This window comes from Chiloscyllium plagiosum, unplaced genomic scaffold (genome assembly GCF_037043375.1).
Source record: "Chiloscyllium plagiosum isolate Xiang-an unplaced genomic scaffold, Cpla_swu_hap1 HiC_scaffold_51, whole genome shotgun sequence".
NCBI lineage: Eukaryota > Metazoa > Chordata > Chondrichthyes > Orectolobiformes > Hemiscylliidae > Chiloscyllium > Chiloscyllium plagiosum.
In genome coordinates this window covers 27,298,457-27,311,681 of record NW_028270189.1, presented here as the reverse complement: position 1 = coordinate 27,311,681, position 13,225 = coordinate 27,298,457, and positions in this window count along the sequence as shown.

Genomic DNA, 13,225 nt, shown 5'->3' with positions numbered 1-13,225 from the left:
GCAATGTTATACAATGATCAATGGTAACAGATCGGACGCAATGATTTGATCAGCTCTCAAAGAGGAACTTGCCTATGTCCACTCCCAAGTCCTTTTACTATGTGATACTGCAAAACCTCTCCTTATGAAAATTGTAGATTCCTTTTGAAGACCTCAGTTGAAGCTGCCTCCTCCACTATACCATTAGGCAGAACATTCCAGTTTCCGAACAATGCAGTTTTTTTTAAGTATTCCTTGTCACCATTGATTTTTTTTGCTGATCATCTTAAATCAGTGTCCTTTTCTTCTCAAGCCTTTTTTAAATAGAATCCGCACAGTATGGAAACAGGCCACTTGGCCCAATAAGTCCACACCAACCCTCCACAGAGTTCCCAATCCAGATGCATTCTCCTACCCTTTTACTCTACTCTATCCAAATCCCTCATGATTTTGAACACTTGTAAAATGTCTTATTTATCTTCAGTTCTCCAAAAAGAGCAGCCCGAGCTTCTTCAAACTATCCACATAGTTGTCCAGTTACTCAACTCTGGTACCAATTTTGTGTACCTTTTGTGCACCATCTCAAATCCCTTCCTGCAGCGTGCTGCATAAATACTAGACATGGGGGAAAAGCAGGACTGTTTATAACCATTTGTCATAATTTCCTTATTCTGCATGCCACGGTCCTATTTATAATGTTCAGAATCCTAATGATATCTTCAATCTGCACTGCCAACTATATATTTTGTGTGCATGCACACAATATGTATAAAAGGCATTAAATATTAAACTGGGATCATTTAAGGAAGCATTGATACTTGTATAGAAAGAATTTCGCTTGTGTATAAAATGAACAAGGAACAATCCAGAATAATTCTGAGTTGGAGGAGGGCTGAGTTCAATGGGCCAAGAGGGCATTTGAGCACAAATCTGGGCAATGTTCAGCTTCAGCTGTACAGTACAGCTTAACATTTCCACAAGCAGGAAATGGTGTCAAAAACAATACTCTAATTCCCTGCATGATGTTACAAAGAATATGGATTATTGTTAACCCCAGTGAGAACCATACTAAATATAGACAGTTCAGAGGGGAAATAAAGATTAAGGGAGACTGACAGCTAACTTTAAAACGGAATCTAAAAGTCATCATTAGTCACAAACAGTGAAAGGGTGGCAAAAGAATGAGTGGGGCCAATTATCATGAATCCCCTGTTTAAAATTCATAGGTGCAGGGGCCTGGCTGTGGTATTATGAAGAGGAAGTTCATGCCCAGTTCATGGTAAAAAAAGAGTAGTTGAGACTTGGATGAGATGAAGTTTGACAGAATTTTAGAAAGGCTAAAATAAATCAAAATTGCAGATGCTGGAAATCTGAAACAAAAATGAAACTGCTGGAGAATCTCAGCATGTTTGGCAGCATCTCTGGCGGGAAAGCAGTGTTAATGTTTTTGAGTCCTGTGACACTTGAGCATCTCCAGCTATTTCTGCTTCAATTAGAAAGGCTGATTGTCATTGAGTGTTGGAAACTGACAACAACTGAATTGGAGGCACCTGAGGATACAGAGAAGAGGAGCATTGAAGCTGCAGCGGTAATATCCACAACAACCTGATCCTGTTCAAATAGAGGCATGGAATCAGAAACTGGAGAATCACAACATTTAAAATATTTTTGTTCAAAATTGTCTGGATAAATCCAGCAACCAGATTCATCTTAGTGGTGGGAAAGCTTCTAATGAACTGTAATCTCAGCCTCAAGCAACAATACTGGGAAATCATATGGACTAACTTTATATGCTGACTAGAAAATCTAATGTGTAACCTGTTTACCTAAATCATCTGATGACGGCTTATAAATCTGAATCTTCAGTTTTCTTGGGTATTTAAGCCGGTTTAGAAATGTAGAAAATAGGAGCAGGAGGAGGCCATGCAATCTTTCGAGCTTGCTCTGCCATTCATCACGATCATGGCTGATTGTCCAACTCAATAGCCTAATCATGCTTTCTCCCCATAACATTCGATCCCATTTGCCCCAAGTGCTATATCAAGCTGCCTCTTTAATTGTAGTTGAAAGTGCTTGCTTGAAGTATCTTAATTTGCCCTTACGTTCAATTGAAGCTGAGAAACAAACATGGAGTCCAAACTCTGTCCAAATTCTGAGGAAGTTGACAATTTAAGTTCACGAGAAAAGACAGTGACAGTCAAAAAGTAAGTTTGATCCAATGTACGACCATGTCATGCTTCAGCATGTGTTCAGTCTCTTTCTGAACCTGTGCCAAGCTTCAAAGTTTAAGTCTGTAGGATGTTGCTTGATTGGAACAACATTTCCTCAATCAATATTATGTGTAGTGAGATTAGTAATTCCCAGGTTATTCCCATATATCTCCCCATGTGATTATACCAACTCTTTCAGGTCATTTCGATTTTCATCTGGAAGGTAACTCATCAGTTTATTCCAGTTTTCCAGAACTTCCTCATTGTTCAATTTAATTTGAGGAATGTCTAATTCACAATCATCTTGATGAGCTTTTGAACAAAATCCATCTCTTCAAGCCATAGAACGGTCACAGAAATAGGTGGAACAGTAAGCCATTCAGCCCCTTAAGCATGCGCTGCTGTTCAAAATGATGATGGCTGATTATCCAACTCAGTACTCTGTTCCATCATTCTTTGATCCCTTTAGTCTGAAAAAAAATCCATGTTTTGGACTCAATCAATTTCTATGACAGTGAATTCCAAAGAGTCACCACTGTCAGGGTGAAGAAAAGTTTCCTCATCTCAGACCAAAATGCCCAAGCCAGTCTCCTCAGACCGTGAGGCTTGGTTCGGGACTCCCCAGTCATGGAGAACATCCTTCCTGGTTATCTCATTCTGGACATAAACACTGATTTGTGTTGCATCTTGTGATCTTCGCCTGGGTCATGTATGGGGAGGGTTGTTCTCTGTATTGCCACACTTTGACAGTGCAAGTTAACCTCTTGCTGATAGCAGGCTCGAAGCAAGGTAGCCATTTGTTGCTAATAAAGAGATAGGACTGAGTGCTCACTACCCATATTCAAAAGGGAAGAATGACCTACTGAGGAGAGATATTAGAGAACTTTTTGTAGCTTTAACGGTGGACACTGACAGGAATTACTGACTCCCGTAGAACACACAGGGAATCAGCAAAGGTGACCCAAAGTGCTAATTCCTAATTACACATATTGCACTTTCCAAATGACAACAGCCCATTGGTTGAGAGGTTTTCCTTTTTTAAAAATTAAAATGTTCAGCGATGTATGACACACCTCTGGAGTAGGTGGGACAGGAATCCACGTCTACTAAATCTAATTTAGGACCTTACGCCTACTGACCAAGGGTAGGGAGACTATCATTCTATCATCAGAGGTCTGTTTTGCATCTCATACAGAATTGGTGCAATTGCCCTTAATTGCTTCATTAATCCCTGGGGATGTAAATAATAAGCCACTTATCAGAGCATTGTGTGTTGCTCAGGTGCCACTGAGTACAATGCTGGTCTTTGAGTCGGAGGGTTCAAGATCTACCCTCGGGGTTAGAATACACTAATTGATACTGCCACTGCAATGCAGTCCTGAGATAATCCTGCACATCAGACGTGTATGAGGCATTAAACCAAAGCAACTCTGCCCTCTAATGGGACCCTTATTATTTTGAATTAAAGTGAGATTATATCTGGTGTCCCAGCCAATATTTATCGCTCAATCCCGATGAGCAGATCATCTGGTCATCATCTCCTTCCTGCTTTTCTCACGGTACACAAATTAGATATCACATTTCTGACATGTGACTACATGATCAAAAGTACTTCGGTTGTTGTATAGAACATCTCTGATTGAAAATTGGCTTTGTCAGAACCTGCATGTATTATTACTCAACTTGGCCGTTCATTTTTCACTCTCTTGACCCTCTGTTGTAAGAAAGCGCTCCTTTCCAACTTCCACCAAAGGAGAATGAGACAAAGCTCAGTGCTGCAACATTTCACTTTATACTAACATCTGGATCAAACTGAAATACCATTCAATGCAAATATAAAACGAACTGAACCGGTTTTCAAGGATTAAAACAAATCATATTTGGCACCAAAGGAGTGTATTGAAATATTTCAATAGTTCTCATTGTGTCAAGTACAAACAAACAGTGGAGTCTGTTGCAATCTATTTTATCTTGTCGAAAGAATAGGCTGAGGAAAAGCATTGCACGCTCTTTAAATTCGAGAATGAGGAAAGGAGTACAGTGTGGAACAGTGACTAACAGCAGGAAAATTATTCTTCAGATTAGAATAGATGTGTAGTAGAATATACTAAAATGATAGAATGAGAGAAGCTAAAGTGGGATATTGTCAGCGGAATGTTTTATAAGCTTGTTAATATCGGGTCAGTCAGGATCTTATTGAATGGTGGAACAGGCTCGAAGCGCCAAGTGATATATTCTCATTTACTGTTCATACCTCGAAAACATTTTGCTAGTTACTCGAGCGGAGGTGTTAAACACATTTTAAACTGTTACTTGGGCACATGCTGATATTTCCGTCTATGATTCCCTGGGTTTGATAGTATGTAGCTGACAGTGGCCCCAGGAGTTCTGCACTTGTTTCAGAGATCTGGAAAGAGATGTTTAGGATACTCTGAGGTGGCATTAAGATGTTATATAAATGCGCAACTTTTCTACTCTGCGAGGGTAGAGAGGATTTTGCTCTCTATCAAACCTGTGCATCATTTGACTTCAATCTGCTTTTCTTTGTTGCATTATTGTATGGAGTTTATTCTCTTAAGTCAATAGCCTGGGATTTGCCAAAGTTTAAGAGGTTTTTACTCACATTGGTGAGTTTCTGTATCCCATGAGGTAGATTCAGTGCAATCAGTAATGGGAAATATAGCAGATCAAATATAATGTTGTTAATTGTTATTACATCTTTTAACATGGATCACTATGAACCTCAAGATTTAAAAGCCTTTTCAGTGGAGCCACTGCTGATTTACCCAATGCGCTATACTGGTGAACTCACTGATACTGAAACCTCTATAATCTGGGACAATGATGAAATTGAAACTGACTGGAACTGCAACTTATCAAGAAAACTAGGGATCAGCAAGAGGTTGAGGCCGAAGCTCAGAATACAGAGGCACTGCAAACCCAAACACCCACTGACACAGTTTCTCAAGATGAATTATGATGTGGTTCTGCATTATTCGGTTCTGATCTCTGTGGTTTGTGGAAAAATATGATATCTGCTAGAAGACAACTACAAAGCTCTCTTGCGATAATGTGACACAGAATCAAGTGAAATTTGGAGTTCTCCTTATGGGGCTTCTTTCATCCTTTCAAGTGGCAGCTGAATTTGGTGATCAGGTATCAGTTACTATCAAATTGGATGAAATCTTGATAGTGATTCCTTTATTTACATTTCCCTATCTCTGAGGTTTGCCCCATTTCTTTATTAAAGGGCCAATGGGTGTGAGATCTCTTTAGTGCTGTCCATAGGATAGCCGTGCTCCTGCCACTGTGTAACTTCATATTGATAGCTGCCTTTAAAAACAATCTGAATCTATGGTCAAATACTGGTGTCGGAACTAACCGGGATTCATAATAGAATGACTAATTCTTCAACTGCTGCAAACCAATATGGGCTAGACTTCCAAACTGTCATTATCACAAAGGTGCTTTTGGTGCCACATTCAGCATTCAGAATGAAAATTAGGTTTTCTGTTAGTGCAGAATTTCTCTCTATTACTTTAAATAATAGTGTGCTGTGTGTATGTGCATGTGGTTTGTTTCTATTTATTTCTGTTCCTCAATGACTTTGAAATTGTTGTTGTATAGGATCAAAGGCAAAGTATTGTCTCCACAAGGACATTGTTGCTGGTTTTCCTCTGAGACCAGTGCCGAACTTTACCAGTTCATTGTAGGCCTGATACATTATAGTTAAGTTTCACCTCTGCCAGCTGGTACAACATGGAAATTTGAGTACTGATGAAAATAAAGTTTTTTTTTTATTTAAGTCTTTAATATTGTACTTATCGGGACACTCTCAAGAATTCCAATGGAAAGGGAGAAAGCATTTAATCTGTCTGGGTAATGAATGCTGATTGGTAAAGGTATGGAGAGTGGACCAGGTGATGGTCGGCAGTTACCTGCCAATGCTTGTTGTGATTCAACTAAATTGGTGATGGCCATTCTCTGCCTCATTTGGCATGACAATACCTTGACCACTCAGGTAACCTGCCAATTGAAAACATAACAAAGTTCAGTTGTCAACTGTCCATCACCATCTGACCAGTCCATTTTTCCATTGGGAACGTCTCGATGAATCATTGTGCACTTTCCAAAGCATCAGAACTCTTTTCTTGTTCAGTATAAAATGTTGTTTCCCATTATGTCAAAATATTTCTGTATTTGCAAAAATCGTTTGAATTTGGGAACCTTTTGTTAATGGAGTATCCAACATCCAGCTGATATGATTAAAATGGAATCTAGTTTTCGAATTGAAATGATTTAACCCCCTGACAAGCCCACTTTGTTCATGAAGATCCTCTTTGAATATTGTATCAGTCTGGCTGTTGAAAGACAGCTTTGGAAAGTTGTTTACTTTGGTCAATGTCTATTTAATGAATTGCTGAAATTGTGCAAAATGCATTCTATCGCATTTACAAAACTAAGATATCTTGTGAAATCAGGAGATGTGCACAGTGCAAATAAAAATCCCATTTACTGCTGGCCTGGACAAGACTGGTAAACTTAAACTTGTGCTTATAGAGAAAGGACTGAGATCTTAACTGGCTCATTATCATCTAATGTATTGAGTTTAAACTTATGTCTATCTCTAAATTCTTCAAAGCCTTGATCCACGCTGTCTTATGTACCCCTTATATACACCCTCTGTTCGTTGGTTCTCTGATTGCTTTATATCTTTTTGTTCATGAATATGGCCAAGCCCCCTTAATTAGCTGTACTTTACTGATAAACTTCCTCAGATGCCCTCTGGTACTCATTCTCTCTTTGAAAACTTGCTTAAAAGCCGGTTTCATGTTTTTGGTATTGGTCCTAACTCTTCTGATACATGCCAATAAACTTCTCCTGTTTGGCATTTGGTGCATCCTTTTCTAGTTTGGAAGGTCGGACTCGAATAAATATAGGGTTAAAGACAGGAATCTTGGAAGTGTGGAGGAACAGAGGGATCTGGGTGTGCAGTACATAGATCCCTCAAAGTTACCACCCAAATGGATAGGGTTGTTAAGAAATCATTTGGTGTTTTGGCTTTCATTAACAGGTTAATCGAGTTTGAGAGCCGTGAGGTTTTGCGACAGCTCTACAAGTCCCTGATGAGACCACACTTGGAATATTGTGTCCAGTTCTGGTCGCCCTACTGTAAGAAAGATGTAGAGGCTTTGGAGAGCATTCAAAGAAGGTTTACCAGAATGCTGCCTGGACTGGAGGGCTTGCCTTACGAAGAAAGGTTGAATAAGCTCAGACGTTTCTCTCTGGAGAGAAGGAGAAAAAGAGGAGACCTGATTGAGGTATACAAGATAATGAGAGGAATAGATAAAGTCAATAGCTAGACACTTTTCCCCAGGGCAGGATTGACTGGTGCTAGGGGGGTAATATTTTTAAGATATTAGGAGAAAGGTATAGAGGAGACGTCAGAGGTAGGTTCTTTGCGTAGAGAGTTGTGAATGTTTGGAATGTATTGCCAGTGGTGGTGGTGGAAGCAGAGTCATTAGGGACTTTTAAGCGACTGCTGGACATGCACATGTTTAGCAGTGAGTTGAGGGGTGTGTAGGTTGTTATTATATTTTACATTAGGATTAAACCTCGGCACACCATCGTGGGCCAAAGGGCCTGTTCTGTGCTGTACTTTTCTATGTTCTATGTTAAAGCATCTCATAAATGTGAGTATTTAATGTCCACTTTGGCAGATTTAATTGATTCTAATTGGAATGTATCTGTCAAAGCTTTAGCAAAACTGAATCAGCAAACAGCTTCAAACTGTGCACACATCCATCATATAACATTGCTGCTCCACATTAACTTTCCAAATGCATTGCTCCATTCCAAATAGCGGACCACCCGTTCCCATTCATAGAAATCTGTTTCTGATGGACGGAAGTGGTTGTTTCGGTACTTCTGCCATTTTTAATTGAACTCATCTCAAGTTACACTTTAGAATTTAACACTCAGGACAAGACTGTTTGTGTTAAGCTTTATCAATTTTGACCAGTTTGCCAGCTCTTCATGTTCTTGAATATTGGAATGGGACTGGGTTCTGTCAGCCCTCTAGGGACAGGCTGCAAGGTCATTAGGTGGATAATAATAAGGAAAGGAAGGAGTTTCAGTGGCTCTAATATTTCCACCTCCATAGTATTTTATTGATCCCAAATTAGGGAAAGGATGACCATTCAGGTGGTCAATGTAGAGTCTGTTCCCGCCAATGCTGGCAGTTTTTTAGCAGTAGCTGGGTCCTCCATTGTGTGGGAGACCTCCTGCTGCATCCTCGAGACACGCCTACAGGATGTCCCTCCTAATGAAGTACCTTATGGCTCACAACAGGGTATCCCATCTGCATATTGGAACAGTCTCCTGTCCATGGTGGCGATCATTACGGGAACTGGAAATCAGAGTAAGTGAGTGAAAGAAGCTGTGAGGGCTAGAGTGTTCACAACATTCCCAGGACCAGGTTGGCAGGTCCTACTGAGACCATTAATAAGTCATTAAGACCCCCCAATTGGTGCATGGACACTGGGTTACTCCTACTCCTAGTAAGAGTACTGTGATTACTGCTGTTTCAGTGCTAGCAAGCAAATAGTGAAGTGTGGCCATGTGATAAAATCATTTACATTCAGTGCTGAATACTTGAGACTTTTTTTGAGAGAAACTTTATAATTCTTCTCGATGTTCTTAATACACTTTTTGTTTCATACAATGGTGATTTTCTACATAGGATTACAGAGGAAATACAGACCATTTGGCACAATCATTCATAGAACATAGAACATAGAAGAATACAGCGCAGTACAGGCCCTTTGGCCCTCGATGTTGCGCCGATCCAAGCCCACCTAACCTATACTAACCCACTATCCTCCATATACCTATCCAATGCCCGCTTAAATGCCCATAAAGAGGGAGAGTCCAGCACTGCTACTGGCAGGGCATTCCATGAACTTACGACTCGCTGAGTGAAGAACCTACCCCTAACTTCAGTCCTATATCTACCCCCCCCCCTTAATTTAAAGCTATGCCCTCTTGTAATACCCGACTCCATACGCGGGAAAAGGTTCACACTGTCAACCCTATCTAACCCCCTAATCATCTTGTACACCTCAATCAAGTCACCCCTAAACCGTCTTTTCTCTAATGAAAACAGCCCCAAGTGTCTCAGTCTTTCCTCATACGATCTTCCTTCCATACCAGGCAACATCCTGGTAAACCTCCTCTGCACCCGTTCCAGTGCCTCCACGTCCTTCCTATAGTATGGCGACCAAAACTGCACACAATATTCCAGATGCGGCCGCATCAGAGTCTTATACAACTGCATCATGACCTCAGGACTCCGGAACTCAATTCCTCTACCAATAAAAGCCAGTACGCCATATGCCTTCCTCACCACACTATTTACCTGGGTGGCAAGTTTCAGAGATCTGTGTACATGGACACCAAGATCCCTCTGCTCATCCACACTACCAAGTATCCGACCATTAGCCCAGTACCCCATCTTTTTGTTATTCTTCCCAAAGTGAATCACCTCACACTTAGCTACATTGAATTCCATTTGCCACCTTTCTGCCCAGCTCTGCAGCTTCTCTATATCCTGCTGTAACCTGCCACATCCTTCCTCACTGTCAACAACTCCTCCAACTTTCGTATCATCCGCAAACTTGCTCACACAACCTTCTAACCCCTCTTCCAGGTCATTTATAAAAATGACAAACAGCAATGGTCCCAAAACAGATCCTTGCGGAACACCGCTAGTGACGGCACTCCATGAAGAAACTTTGCCATCAACTACTACCCTCTGTCTTCTTCCATCCAGCCAATTCCTAATCCAAACCTCCAACTCACCCTCAATGCCATATCTCCGTATTTTCTGCAGTAGCCTACCATGGGGAACCTTATCAAACGCCTTACTAAAATCCATATATACCACATCTACCGCTTTCCCCTCATCAACCTCCTTCGTCACCTTTTCAAAGAATTCAATAAGGTTTGTGAGGCACGACCTGCCCTTCACAAAACCATGCTGACTATCCTTGATCACATTATTCCTATCCAGATGTGCATAAATCCTATCCCTTACAATTCTCTCTAAGACTTTGCCCACAACAGAAGTGAGACTCACCGGCCTATAGTTACTAGGGTTATCCCTACTCCCCTTTTTGAACAAGGGAACCACATTTGCTATCCTCCAGTCTTCTGGCACTACTCCTGTAGACAAAGAGGACATAAAAATCAAGGCCAATGGCTCTGCAATCTCCTCCCTTGCTTCCCAGAGAATCTTAGGATAAATGCCATCAGGCCCAGGGGACATATCTATTTTCACCTTTTCCAGGATTTCCAACACCTCTTCTCTACATACCTCAAAGCCATCCATTCTACTTATTTGTGACTCAGTATTCACATCGACGACAATGCCCTGTTCCTGAGTAAATACTGAAGAAAAGTATTCATTCAGTGTCTCCCCAATCTCTTCCGCCTCCACACGCAACTTCCCACTACTATCCTTGACTGGACCTATTCCTACCCTAGTCATTCTTTTATTCCTAACATACCTCTAGAAAGCCTTAGGGTTTTCCCTAATCCTACCGACTAAGGACCTTTCATGTCCCCTCCTTGCTGCTCTTAGCTCTCTCTTCAGGTCCTTCCTGGCTACCCTATAACTCTCAATCGCCCCAATTGAACCTTCACGTCTCATCTTGAGATAGGCCGCCCTCTTCCATTTAACAAGGGATTCCAATTCCTTATTAAACCACGGCTCCCTCGCACGACCCTTTCCTCCCTGCCTGACAGGTACATAATTATCAAGGACACTCAATAGTTGCTCCTTGAACAAGCTCCAAATATCATTTACACTCTTGCCTTGGAGTCTACTTTTCCAAGCCACACATCCAAAGTCATGCCTCACCGCATCATAATTTCCCTGACCCCAGCTATAACTCTTGCCCTGTAGTACACACTTATCCCTCTCCATCACGAGAGTAAAAATCACCGAATTATGGTCACTATCCCCAAAGTGCTCACCTACCTCTAATTCTAACACCTGGCCTGGTTCGTTACCCAGAACCAAATCCAGTATGGCCTCACATCTTGTTGGCCTGTCTACATATTGTGTCAGGAAACTCTCCTGCACACATTGAACAAACACTGACCCATCTAACGAACTTGAGCTATAGCTTTCCCAATCAATATCAGGAAAGTTAAAGTCCACCATAAGAACCACCCTATTACTGTCACTCATCTCCTGAATCACCTTCCCTATCCTTTCTTCAATGATTCTAGGACTATTAGGAGGCCTGTAAAAGACTCCTAACAGGGTGACCTCACCTTTCCTATTCCTAACCTCAGCCCAAACTACCTCAGATGGCAAGTCCTCATCCATCGTCCTTTCCACCACTGTAATACTATCTTTGACAAGCAATGCCACACCTCCCCCTCTTTTACCCCCCACCTCTGACCCTACTAAAACATTTAAATCCTGGAACCTGCAACAGCCAATCCTGTCCCTGTTCTAGCCATGTCTCCGTAATAGCCACAACATCGAAGTCCCAGGTACCAACCCACGCTGCAAGTTCACCTACCTTATTTCGTATACTTCTTGCATTGAAGTATACACACTTCAAGCCACTTTCCTGTTTACAGGCACCCTCCTTGGAAATTGATGCCATGTTCCTAACCTCCCTACACTCCAGGCCCTGCACCCTGAAGCTACAATCTGGGTTCCCATGCCCCTGCAGAGTTAGTTTAAACCCCCCCCCCCCCCCAAGAGCACTAGCAAACCTCCCCCCAAGGATACTGGTGCCCCTCAGGTTCAGGTGTAGACCATCCTGTTTATAGAGGTCCCACCGTCCCCAGAAAGAACCCCAGTTATCCAAAAACCGGAATCCCTCCCTCCTGCACCATCCCTGTAGCCACGCATTTAAGTGTTCTCTTTCCCTATTCCTCGAATCTCTATCACGTGGCACGGGTAACAAACCAGAGACAACAACTCTGTTCGTTCTAACTTTGAGCTTCCAACCTAGCTCCCTGAAAGACTGTCTAAGATCCTCGGCACTCCTCCTACCTATGTCGTTGGTGCCAATATGGACCACGACTTCGGGCTGCTCCCCCTCCCCCTCCAGGACCCGGAAAACACGATCAGAGACATCACGTACCCTTGCACCTGGGAGGCAACATACCAAACGTGAGTCTCTCTCGTTCCCACAAAACCACCTATCTGTGCCCCGAACTATCGAGTCCCCAATTACTACTGCTCTGCTCTTCTTCACCCTTCCCTTCTGAGTAACGGGGACAGGCTCCGTGCCAGAGGCCTGAGCCCCGTTACTTACCCCTGGTAAGTCATCCCCCCCACAAGTATCCAAAACGGTATACTTGTTCTTGAGGGGAACGGCCGCAGGGGGTCCCTGCACTGGCTGCTTCCTCCCAGTCCCCCTCACTGTCACCCATCTATCTGCCATCTTTAGAGTTACTACTTCCCTATAACTCTGATTTATGACCCCCTCTGCCTCCCGAATGATCCGAAATTCTCTCCTTCACGCTTTTAAAGGGGGAAAAACCTACCCAGGTAAGCTTACACTAACTGCTTCCGGGTCTCGGCTGCCCCTCTGGTCGTCGTCACTTCCCCCTGGTGCTCCCGCTCTTTCTGTGAAGAGAGAGTGAAAGAGGAAAAAAAAACACCGCTGCCCGCTACCGGTAAGCACTTTTAAAACCAAACGGTCTTACCTTCGCTGCTGCTCGCACTGGAATCAGCGTTTTTTTTCCACTCAAGGTGTTTCTCATCTTTTCTCATCTAAATCACCCATTGTAATTCTCTATTCCCATCCCTTCCGAGTGCTCGCCTTGTTTCCTTGACATACATCTAAACTATTGATTTCTACTATTCCGTCTGGTCACATATTCCCCGTTCTCATCATTATTTCCGTGAAGAGGTTTCTTCTGAATTCCCTTTTGGATTTCTTGAGGTACCGTTTTGAATTGACAGTCTCTAGTTATGTTCTACCCCGTAGTGAAATGTTTTCTCTGTA